Genomic DNA, 11,779 nt, shown 5'->3' on the forward strand with positions numbered 1-11,779 from the left:
AAGGAGAGAGAGAGGGAGAGAGAGAGGGAGGGAGGGAGAGAAAGAAAGAGGAGAGAGGTAGAGACAGAGAGGGAAAGACAGAGAAAGAGGGAGGAGAGAGAGAGAATAAGAGCGGAGGAGAGGGAGGGAGAAGAAGAGAGAGAGGAGAGAGAGAAAAGTGGGCGGAGAGGAGAGGGAGGTGAGGGAGAGAGAGAGGGAGGGAGGAGGGGGGAGAGAGAATGGTTTTTATGGCCCCCTTTGTTCTAAAATTTTGTGACTTTATTACAGTACTTCCCATCTATATTACGCATGATCTTATTGATGTTCCGTTATTCTGTGCCATCTGGGAGATGCATCTCCAGAGTATTATGCATCTTGATTTTGGTTCCCCTCAAGGTAAAGCCAGGGCTTGGGCATGGGTCATGTATCTGGGAAGTGGCCAAAGGAAGCATGGAAAAGGAATGGAGAAAGTGAGACAGGGAAGGGACAATAGGCACTAAAATTGCCTTAATTACTGGGTTACTTTTGTGGGCAGCTGGGGCTCGAATCCAGGGGGATCTCTGAAAAAGTGGGTAGAACAGGCGTTGGAACTGACCACAGGGGACTGGGAAGCTGCGTACTTATTCACGCACTCCTGTCCATCACTGTTTAGAAGTTGTCCATGGGGAAATTGAATCTACAGCACTTTGGGATCAATTTGGATGTGGGTGGAGCAAACTCCTAAGGGGAGGGAGAAAGCCACCAGACAGAGAAGCCAAGACACACAGGCCCTTGAGCTGGGCATTTGCCAGCATGTGGGATACTGTCACACCAGCACGGGAGAACCAAGAGGTTGGCCAAGGGCATGTGGAGTGGAGCATGACATCACTAGAGGCAATGATGGTTCAGTGGTAGAATTCTCATCTTCCACGCAGGAGACCCAGGTTCAATTCCCGGCCAATGCACTCACACACAGCCACCACCCATCTGTCAGCAGAGGCTTGCTTGTTGCTATGTTGATCGGGGTTCAGCAGAGCTTCCAGACTAGATGGACTAGAAAGAAAGGCCTGGCCATCTGCATCCGTTTTGAGCATTGTGCTCTTTTAAGAACTATCTATATGGGATCAAAGTGACAACATCACCTTGAAAGGTTAGATAGGAAGCGTAGAGGGCAGGGAGTTTATGTTAATGGGGAAGAACAACTCACAACGAGGGCGAGGATGATTGCATAACTCAAAGAATGTCATCGATGTCACTGAATTGTACGTGTACAAATGGTTGGATTGGTGTATGTTCTGTTATGTATATTCTCAACAACAACAACAAAATAAATAATACAAAAATTCTATGAATCACAAGATCCGACCTGCAACCCATCATGCGGATGGCGCAGGACCAGGCAGCATTTCCTTCCGTTGTGCCTGGGGTCCCCATGAGTTGGGGGCCGACTCAAGGGCAGCCAGCAACAGCTACCTCAGGAGAGCTGGACTAATGAGAAGATTATGTGGTATACGAAAATAGGTGTAGACATATAGGTCTTTAGGGATCTTCTGGATATACACAGGTTCAAAGGATGCTTGCTCACGATTGAAAATCAGAAAACAAAAGGAAAACAAACATATAAATAGGTGTTTCAGAGCCAGGTTTTATCCACATGTAAAACTTAATATTTAAAGGTGTCTTAGTCATTTAGTGCTGCTATAACAGAAATACCACAAATGGATGGGTTCAACAAAGAGAAATTTATTCTCTCATAGTCTAGTAGGCTACAAATCCAAATTCAGGGCGCCGGCTCCAGGGAAAGGCTTTCTCTCTCTGTCGGCTCTGGAGGAAGGTCCTGGTGATGCATTAGTCTTCCCTTGGTCTGGGAGCTTCTCTGCGCAAGAACCTCAGGTACAAAGGACACACTCTGTTCCCGGCACTACTTTCTTAGTGGTAGGAGGTTCCCATGCGTCTCTACTCACGTCTCTCTTTTATATCTCAAAAGAGATTGACTTAAGACACTATCTAATCTTGTATACCTCATCAGTAGAGCTGCCGTTAATCCATCTTATTAGACCATAGTCAGTGAATTTACAACACGTGAGGAAATCACAACAGATTACAAAATGGTACACAATCATACAGTACTGGGAATTGTGACTCAGCCAAGTTGACAGATATTTTTTGGGGAAGCAATTCAATCCATGACAAAAGGTAAGTAGTATTTGTTCCTGGAAATAAAAAATGAAAGAAATGATGTTTCTGGGTCCTGGCTGAACTCCTAAATAAACTCAGTCCTTATTTCCAAGTGATGAGAGCATTTCACAAAAGTACTGTCGTCCTTCATCTGATACGTTCTATTTTTTCAACAAACGATGAGTCATGATGATGGCCGCAGCGGATTTGGGGAAAAGAAAGCTGAAGACAACTATCTGCACAGAGGGACCCCGCAATCTAGGGGCCGAAGTAGAGGTACATACGCAGCTAACACCAGTACGTGCAGTTGAAGTGTTATCACTGAGTACGTACGAAGGAGAAGGACGTCACACTTGGTAAAGTAGAGGATCAGAAAAAAAGAGGAAGCCCCTCCGTGCGATGGATTCACACAGTGGCTGCAACAATGGGCTCAAGCAAAACGATTATGAGGATGGTGTAGGACTGGACAACATTCCGTTGTGCTATAAATAAGGTTGCTAAGTGTTGAGGGCTCAGCCAGAAGAGAGAGAGTATCTTTATCCCGGCTGCTGGGGCTTTAAGGGCACTAGATCAAGTTTTCCCTGACCTCTTAGATGGGCTTTCAGTGATGATCAGAAGTTTCCCAGCTGGACAAGATGCAATGGGGTGGGGTAGGCTATCCTAGGGACAGCAGCCAGATGAACAAATGAAACCGAACGTAAATGTACTCCGTAGTCCAAGGCGGCTGTTGTTTTTGTTAAGTGCTGTGGGGTCGATTCCTGCGACCCCACGTGGCAGAGTAGAACTGCCCCATAGGGTTTTCTAGGCTGTAATCTCTAGGGGAGCAGATCTCCAGGTCTTTCTCCCGGGGAGCCCCTGGGTGGGTTCGAACCGCCAACCTTTGGGTTAGCAGCTGAGCTAACTGAAACTCAGGGACAAGCTCTCAGTGCTGAGAGTGCAGGGAGGAGAGGTGTTGAGCGTTCCTCCCGGATCTCTGTTTCGGGTGTGTGGGAGTGCCAGCTGCTGCGGGAGAGACTGCGGAATTAGAGAGCTTGCCAGGTTGTGGGTGGTGCCGATGAGCTCAGGTTTGGGCGTATTGAAGCGGATTAGGAAACACGACCCATCGCTGGAGGTGAGGACTGTTCGCCTCCTTTCTGGGAGAGCGAAAAGAAAATGGTGATGAATTTGAAGGAAACCATCCACAGCTTCAGGGCTTTTGAAGGACGCCCTACTAACTTCACAGCAGATAAAACAGCCGCTAAGGTGAACCATATGAAATAGCAGCTATTTGACCGTTGTTGAGCTATAAAAACGGTAGGATCTTTTTTGGTGTAAGGTTTGAGGATTAAAGATCATCCTTAAACCAAACAATAGTTTAGCTTAATTAGTAAAGAATGTCTGCCTTGAGCCTTGTGCTCTTTTGAGAACTATCTGTATGGGATCAAATTGACAACAGTAACCCGAAAGGCTAGATAGGAAGCTTGAGGGGCGGTGAGTTTATTTTAATGGGGGAGGAACAATTTGGAAAATGAGAGTGAGGATGGTTGCACAACTTGAAGAATGTCATCAGTGTCACTGAAATATACATGGAGAAATAGTTGAACTGGTGCGTGTTCTGCGGTGTATATTTTCAACAATGAAAATATAAATTAAAAAATACCAAAAAAAAAAAAAAAAGGCAGTATCATATAATTCATCAAAATAGTTTTGCTGCTTTGGGGAAAAAAAAATCTTACCAGGAACCTTCCATAGATTTCACTAAGGAAGTAACGATGATAGCTAGGTGTTGAAAACAATATTTCAATAGAAATAAAAAAGGTGACAGAAAACTTATCATACCAAAAGATCTACCTTATATTACTTCACTTTCAGGTCTTGATAACCACTCTCTTGCGACAGGTGAGTGGTGCCCAGGTAAGCTGGCCTCAACCGTAGAGAGTTCTCACCTGGGAACTGAGAGGTGGCGGTGGATGGAGAACTGTTAGCTCTCTAATCTCAACAGCTCTGCCTGGGAAACTGGATCGTATCTTCCTCATTTACCCTCAAACCCTGTACCCATGTGCCACAGGAGTCACCTCACTGAGAGCACCTCCAGGAACTTTCAAGAAAGAGCCTGATCTGATGAGTCCTGGAGGAGCCCTGGTGGTGCAGTGGTTAAGTGCTCAGCTGCTAACCGAAAGGTGGTGATTTGAAGCCAGCAGCTGCTTTGTGGGAGAAAGATGTGGCAGTCTGCTTCCCTAAAGATTTACACTCTTGGAAACCCTGTTTGATTCCATACAGATAGTTCTTAAAAGAGCACAATGCTCCAGGCAGATGTAGCTGGCCTGGCTCTACCCTGCCCTACAGGGTTGCTATGAGTCAGACTCAACTGGATGACAGCGGATTTGGTTCTGTGGTGACTCCTGGAAATACCGTTTATCTTTCATGTATTTTAAACTGAAGATTTCCCCTTTGTTAGCCAAAAGTAGGCGCAAACCAGCTTTGGGCTTTTCAATAGAAAGAAGGAAAGAAAAGGAGCCTGAAGAAATGCTATTTGCTTTGGTGACAGATGCCAGGAACATTTTGTTTTGGTAAGTTCAATTCTGCCATTATTACGTTACAGTCAAAATAGAGCTTTTGGCTGAGTGAGGCATTTCTCTCCTAAGCCGGTCTTGCTTTCTGGAACTGAGATCCTTCCAGTTCAAAATTATTTCGGCCTCTCAGATTTATACTGACATTAGTATAAACGAAATGAAGAAAAATGAAAGTCTACCCAAGCAGCTGTTCCCGAGTCTCACCTTGAATCTCCCCTGCACTTTTAAATCTGTGCTTCTCAGAGCGGAGGAGAGAGAGACAGATCTATTTTTGCTTCATGTGAATATAAAAGTCGTTTGTTGCCATGGTGATGTATTTTTCCCATTCTGTGTTTTCCAAATGCAGTCTTTGCTTCAGCTTGTAGGTAAGCAGGACTCCCACTGTCCTCCAAGTACAGAGCCATGCTCCACTGGCCACTTCAGGTCCAGCCCTCGCTAGTCTGCAAGATCAAGCATCCCATTCAGCGGAGGTTTTTATTGGATTTTTGGTGCTTGTAATAGTAAGAACCTCTTACAGAGTTAGGGAGAGGGCACCTCAGATTCCTGAGACCCTGGATTTGGCAAGCGCTGAAGTTTAGTGTAGAGAGCGCTGGTGGTGCAATGCTTCAGCACTCGGCTGCTAACTGAAAGGTTGGTGGTTCAAACCCACCCAGCAGCTCCATGGGAGGAAGACATGGTGATCTGCTCCCGTGAAGATGACAGCCTAGGAAACCCTATGGGGCAGTTCTACTCTGTCACATGAGGTCGCTATGAGTCAAAATCAACTCAAAGGCACCTAACAACAAAGTTTAGTGTGCCAATTATCTACCTTTTTTTAATTATTATTTTTGAAAAACACCGCTGCTTATTTTAACCCTATGTAATCCAACCAGATCAATATTCACCTAGTGCTACATTCACCATGTAACATCTAGCGTTACATTCACCGTGTAGCATGTAGGGTTACATTCACTGTGTAACATCTAGCATTACATTCACCGTGTAACATGTAGCATTACACCAAATGTCTTCAAAGGAAGTTTTCTTATAAATCCTGTTTGTAAAATTATAGGACAAGAATTACCTCCCCGCCCTCGTAACCATCAAAGAATGTTTTCTTCTGTGTTTAAACCTTTTCTTGAGGTCTTATAATAGTGATCTCATACAATAATTGTTCTTTTGCGATTGACTAATTTCACTCCAGATTCATCCATGCTGTGAGATGTTTCATGGATTCCTCATTGTTCTGTATCATTGCATAGTATTCCATTGTGTAGATATACCATAATTTGTTTATCCATTCGTCTGTTGATGGGCACGTAGGTTGTTTCCATCTTTTTGCTATTGTGAACAGTGCTGCAGTGAACATGGGTGTGCACATATCTATTCATGTGAAGGCTCTTATTTCTCTAGGATATATTCCAAGGAGTGGGATTGCTGGATCGTGTAGTACTTCTATTTCTAGCTATTTAAGGAAGCACCAAATCGATTTCCAAAGTGGTTATACCATTTTACATTCCCACCAACAGTGTATAGGTGTTCCAGTCTCTCCATAACCTCCCCAACATTTATTATTTTGTTTTTTGGGTTAATGCTAGCCTTGTTGGGGTGAGATGGTATATCATGGTAGTTTTGATTTGCATTTCTCTAACGGCTAATTGTGAGCATTTCCTCATGTATCTGTTAGCCAACTGAATGTCTTCTTTAAAGAAGTGTCTGTTCATATCCATTGCCCATTTTTTAATTGGGTTATTTGCCTTTTTGTTGTTGAGGTCCAAGGCTGTAATCTTTATGGAAACAGACTGCCACATCTCCCATGGAGCAGCTGCTGACCTTTCACCTTTTGGTTAGCAGCCAAGCGCTTAACCACTGCACCACTGGGGCTCCTAGAACACCCTAAGGGGCAGTTTTATTCTGTCATTAGGGTCGCTGTGAGTCAGAATCGACTTGGCAGCATACAACAACAACTGTCGCTACTCAAGGAGGGTGAGGAGGAAGAAATCAAGTAAATAGAGCCAGGAGGGTCAACCGATAGTTAAATACATCAACAGTTAAGGAAAATTGCCTTAAAAACACGACAGATGAGAGAAACTGGAGAAAAAGAGGTGCAGTCTGAGAATACATTAGCGCAAGGAGGTATTGTGTGTATGGTGGTGGTAGGAGGTGGGGAAGGGGGGCAATTGGGAGGGAGAAATAGAAAGGAACCGCAGAAGGATCAGAGGCTGCGGCAATGCAGAAGTTGTGCTCTCGGTGAGCAGTTTTAGTGGTAAGATTTGTTAAAACAAACCAACCTTGTTGTTCAAAGCATTAAATCCTCAAAGCAAAGTTAAGGGTCACTTATACATTCTTTTTTACAGTCTTCTCTTGGAAAGAGAAGGGCATGGATGACAAAGGGCATAAATTCACAAGAATAGATCATCTGTATATCTATTAAACGTTTGTTGGACGTCTACCTGGGCAAGGCGGCATCTTAGCCTTGAGGAAGATAAACAATAGTAAAGTGGTACAAAGACTTATAAACTGAAAGAGGATATAACATTTAAAGAGATAAAGAGGTAACTAAGGATATAGAAGCCACATGATCTGTACAGACGGATTAAATTTTAAAATGTGTATATTTTTTATTGGGTTTTCAGTGAAGGTTGACACAAAAGTCTAGGTGCCCATCCAGCAATGTCTGCACAGGTTGTTCAGTGACGTTGGTTACATGCTTCATAAGGTGTGAATATTCTCATTATTTCTGTTCTGGTTGTTCTATTTCCATTTATCTACTTTCCCTACTCCCTTACATTCTCATCTTTGTTTTAAAGTAATTGTTGACCATTTGATCTCATATGGGTGATATTTTAAAGGAACACAGTACTTATGGGTGATATTCATTTTTTTTTTTTTTTTGAGCCGATCTGTTATTTAGCTAGAAAGTGATATCAGGGGTTTGTATCATTTCAAGGTTTGAAGAGTATCTCAGGGCAATAGTCTTGCAGTCTTGAGCAGTTCAGTAGGTCTGTTTTTTAATTTTTTTTCAGGAATTTGAAGTTCTGTTCCACATTTTTCTCCCATTCTTCCAGGGTCCATCTATTGTGGCCCTGATCAGAACAGTCGGTAGTGGTTGGTAGTCATAATGGGGCACCATCTAGTTCTTCTGGTCTCAGCATAGATGAGGCCATGGTTCATGTAGACTATTTGTCCTGTAGACTAGTTTCTTCTTTCAGTCTTTGGTTTCCTTCATTCTCTTTTGCTCTGGATGAGTAGAGACCAATAATTGTACCCAGACAGATTAGATTTACTGCAGTTTGGAAGCAGTGAAGATTCCTTTCACTGCAGAAGATTGGAGACCAGGATTTGAAGTAGGCTTTGAAGGACAGGTTGGATTTAGAGAGATATAAACAAGAGGGAAAAGAAACCCCTCTTCTCTGGATACTGACCACTGGAGCATGTTGCTGTTGTGTTGTTAGTTGCCGTCAAGTCATTTCTGACTCATGGTAACCCCATGTGTGCAAAGTGGAACTGCTCCATAGGATTTTCAAGGCTGTGACCTTTCAGAAGCAGATCACCAAGCGTGATAGTTAAGATTGTGTATCAGCTTGGCTGGGCCATGATTCTCAGTGTTTATATGTGATCATTCCCATGATGGGATCTGCTGTGAGTAGCCAATCTGTTGAAAGGGTTTCCTTGGGGGTGTGCCTGCATATGAATATAAGCAGACGTTCCAGCTTTTTGCTCTCTCTGGATCTTGTGGCTGCCTCTTGTTCATCTGACCTCTGGTTCTTGGGACTTGAGCTTCAACTTATCTGCTGATCTTGGGATTCATTGATCTTCCCAGCCTGTGAGCAGGAGCCCTGCTCTCTGAACTGCCTATCTTGGGTTCACCAGCCCCTGCTGCTACATGAATCAGGAGAAGCTGTTTGATTTTGCCTGCCTATCTTGGGATTCGTCAGTCTTCACTGCCTGTGAGCAAGAGCCGTGCTCTTGGACCTGCCAATCTTGGGTTTGCCAGCCCCTGCAGCAACGTAGATAGAGAGAAGCCTCTATCCTGAACCATGAGCTTCGGGTGTTCCAGCCTCTACAATCGCGTGAGCCATTTCCTTGATAGAAATCTCTCTCTATATATATATTTATACGCTTTACTGGTTTTGCTTCTCTAGAGAACCCAGCCTAAGACTTGTCTTCCAAGTTTGAACTGACAACCTTTTGGCTAGTAGTTGAGCATGTAACCATTTGTGCCACCAAATGGTGCACACAGATAAAAAACACTGTTGAATGGAGTAGGAAGTTGGACTGAAAACCAAGTCTTAGAATCAAGGCTGAAATGGGCTTCTTATTTCTGCTCTGACTTTAAACATAAATGCACACAGGATCCTACTCTGCCCCCAGAACAGATTCAACGCTCCTGTACCCAGCCAGCTGGACAGATGAGGATCTCAGGTGTGCCTTCAACATCCATTTAGAGGTAAAACATAAAGCAAAGTGGTTATGTCATGAGAACCAGAAGCTCACATGTGACAGATGCCAGGAACTGAAAAAGGAAATGACTACAGCAAAAGCAGTGCTCAGAGGAAAATTTACAGCAATGATTGCACAATCAGAAAAGAATAAAAGTCCAAAATCATAACTCAACTCGACAACTTGAACAAATAGAAAAGGAACAGCAAGAGAAGACCAGAGTTACCAGAAGAAAAGAAACAGTAAAGATAAAGCAGAAATAAATGAAATAGAAAACAGAAAAACAATAAAAAGAATCAACAAGACCAGAGTTTGTTCTTTGAGGAGATCAGTAAAATTGACAACCACTGACCAAATTGATAAAACAAACATACAAACAAAAAATCCAAAAAATGAGAAGATGCAAATAACCAAAATAAGAACAGAAATGGAAGACATTACAACAGAACCAAGTTAGATAAAGAGTATCATGACAGAATATTATGATAAATTATACTTCAACAGATTTGTTAACCTAGAAGAAATGGATAAACTTCTAGAAACACACTCCCTACCTAAACCAACACAAATAGAGGTAGAAAATCTAAACAGATCCATAATAAAAGAAGGAATTGAAGATGTCATTAAAAAAAAAAAAAAAAAAACTCCCAACAAGAAAAAGCCCTGGCCCAGACAGCTTCACTGGAGAATTCTACCAAACATTCAGAGAAGAGTTGACACCAATTCTACTCAAACTATTCCAGAACATAGAAAAAGAAGGAATACTCCCTAATTCATTCTATGAAGCCAGCATAACCCTGATACCAAAGCCAGGCAAAGACACCACAAAAAAGAAAATTACAGACCAACATCTCTCATGAATATAGATGCAAAAATCTTCAACAAAATTCTAGCCAACAGAATTCAATGGCATATCAAAAAAATAATACATCATGATCAAGTGGAATTCATACCCGGAATGCAAAGATGGTTCAGCATTAGAAAATCAATCAACGTAAATTACTACATAAATAAAACAAAAGGAAAGAATCACATGATTATCTCAATCGATGCAGAGAAGGCATTTGATAAAACACAACACCCTTTCCTGGTAAAAACTCTCAGCAAAATAGGAATAGAAGGGAAATTCCTCAACATAATTAAGGGCATATATTCAAAACCAACAGCCAACATTATCCTCAATGGAGAAAGACTGAGAGCCTTCGCCTTGAGAACCGGAATGAGACAAAGATGCCCTTTATCACCACTCATAGTCAATATTGTACTGGAAGTCCTAGCTAGAGCAATAAGGCAAGAAAGGGAAATAAAGGGTATCCAAATTGGAAAGGAAGAAGTAGAACTATCTTTATTCATGACATGATCATATACATAGAAAATCCCAGAGACACCACAAAAAAGTTACTGGAACTAATAGAAGGATTCAGCAAAGTGGCAGGATACAAGATCAACACACAAAAATCAGTTGAGTTCCTCTACACTAACAAGGAGAACTTCGAAAAGGAAATCAAGAAAACAATACCATTTGCAATAGCTCCTGAAAGGATAATATACCTAGAAATAAACGTAACCAAGGATGTAAAACACACAAGGAAAACTAAAACCCTGCTACAAGAAACCAGAAGATACCTGCATAAATGGAAAAGCATTCCATGCTCATGGATTGGAAAACTTAACGTTTGGAAATTGTCAATACTACCTAAAGCAATCTATAGATATAATGCAATCCCAATCCAAGTCCCAACAACATTCTTTTATAAAATGAAAAAACTAATCTCCAACTTTATATGGAAAGGAAAGAGGCCCAGAAAAGCTAAAGCAATATTGACAAAGAACAAAACAGAAGGCCTCACACTGCCTGATCTCAGAACCTACTATACAGCTGCAGTAATCAAAACAGCCTGGTACTGGAACAATAACAGGCACATAGACCAATGGAATAGAATTGAGAACCCAGAGTAAAGCCATCCATCTACAGGCAGCTGGCCTTCGACAAAGGGTTGAAGTCCATTCAGTGGGGAAGAAACTCTCTTTAACAAATAATGCTGGCAAAACTGGTTATTCATTTGCAGAAAAACGAAACAGGATCTGTACCTCACATCATACACAAAAATTAACTCAAAATAGATCAAAGACCTAACTGTTAAAGCTAAAAATATAAAGTTCCTGGAAGATAATATAGGAGCAAAACTAGGGGACCAAATTTTTGGCATAAATAGCCTATCAAACACAACTAAAAATGCACTAACAACAGGAGATAAATTAGACAACTGGAACCTTCTAAAAATTAAATATTTATGCTCATCAAAACACTTTACCAAGAGAGTAAAAAGAGAACCTACAGACTAGGGAAAAGTCTTTGGCAATAATGTATCTGACAAGGGTCTAATTTCCAAAATATATAGAAAACTTCAACAACTCAACAAGAAAGAGACAAATAATCCAATCAAAAAGTGGGTAAAGGACATGAACAGACATTTCACCAAAGAAGACATTCTGGTGGCCAATAAATACATGAAAAGATGCTTGCTATCATTAGCCATTAGAGATGCAAATCAAAACTACAATGAGATACCATCTCACCCCAGCAAAAATGGCAATGATAAAAAAAAAAACAGAAAACAACAAATGCTGGTGAGGTTGTGGGGAGATTGGAACTCTTTTTTTTTTTT

General features: G+C 41.8%; 1 pseudogene; it reads left to right on the plus strand.

The window, feature by feature from the left end:
* The window catches only part of LOC111822290 (nucleolin-like), a 150,978-nt pseudogene that overhangs the window by 41,826 nt on the left and 97,373 nt on the right, over positions 1–11,779 (plus strand).

The sequence above is a fragment of the Trichechus manatus genome, unplaced genomic scaffold (genome assembly GCF_000243295.1).
Source record: "Trichechus manatus latirostris isolate Lorelei unplaced genomic scaffold, TriManLat1.0 scaffold00153, whole genome shotgun sequence".
NCBI classification, from domain to species: domain Eukaryota; kingdom Metazoa; phylum Chordata; class Mammalia; order Sirenia; family Trichechidae; genus Trichechus; species Trichechus manatus.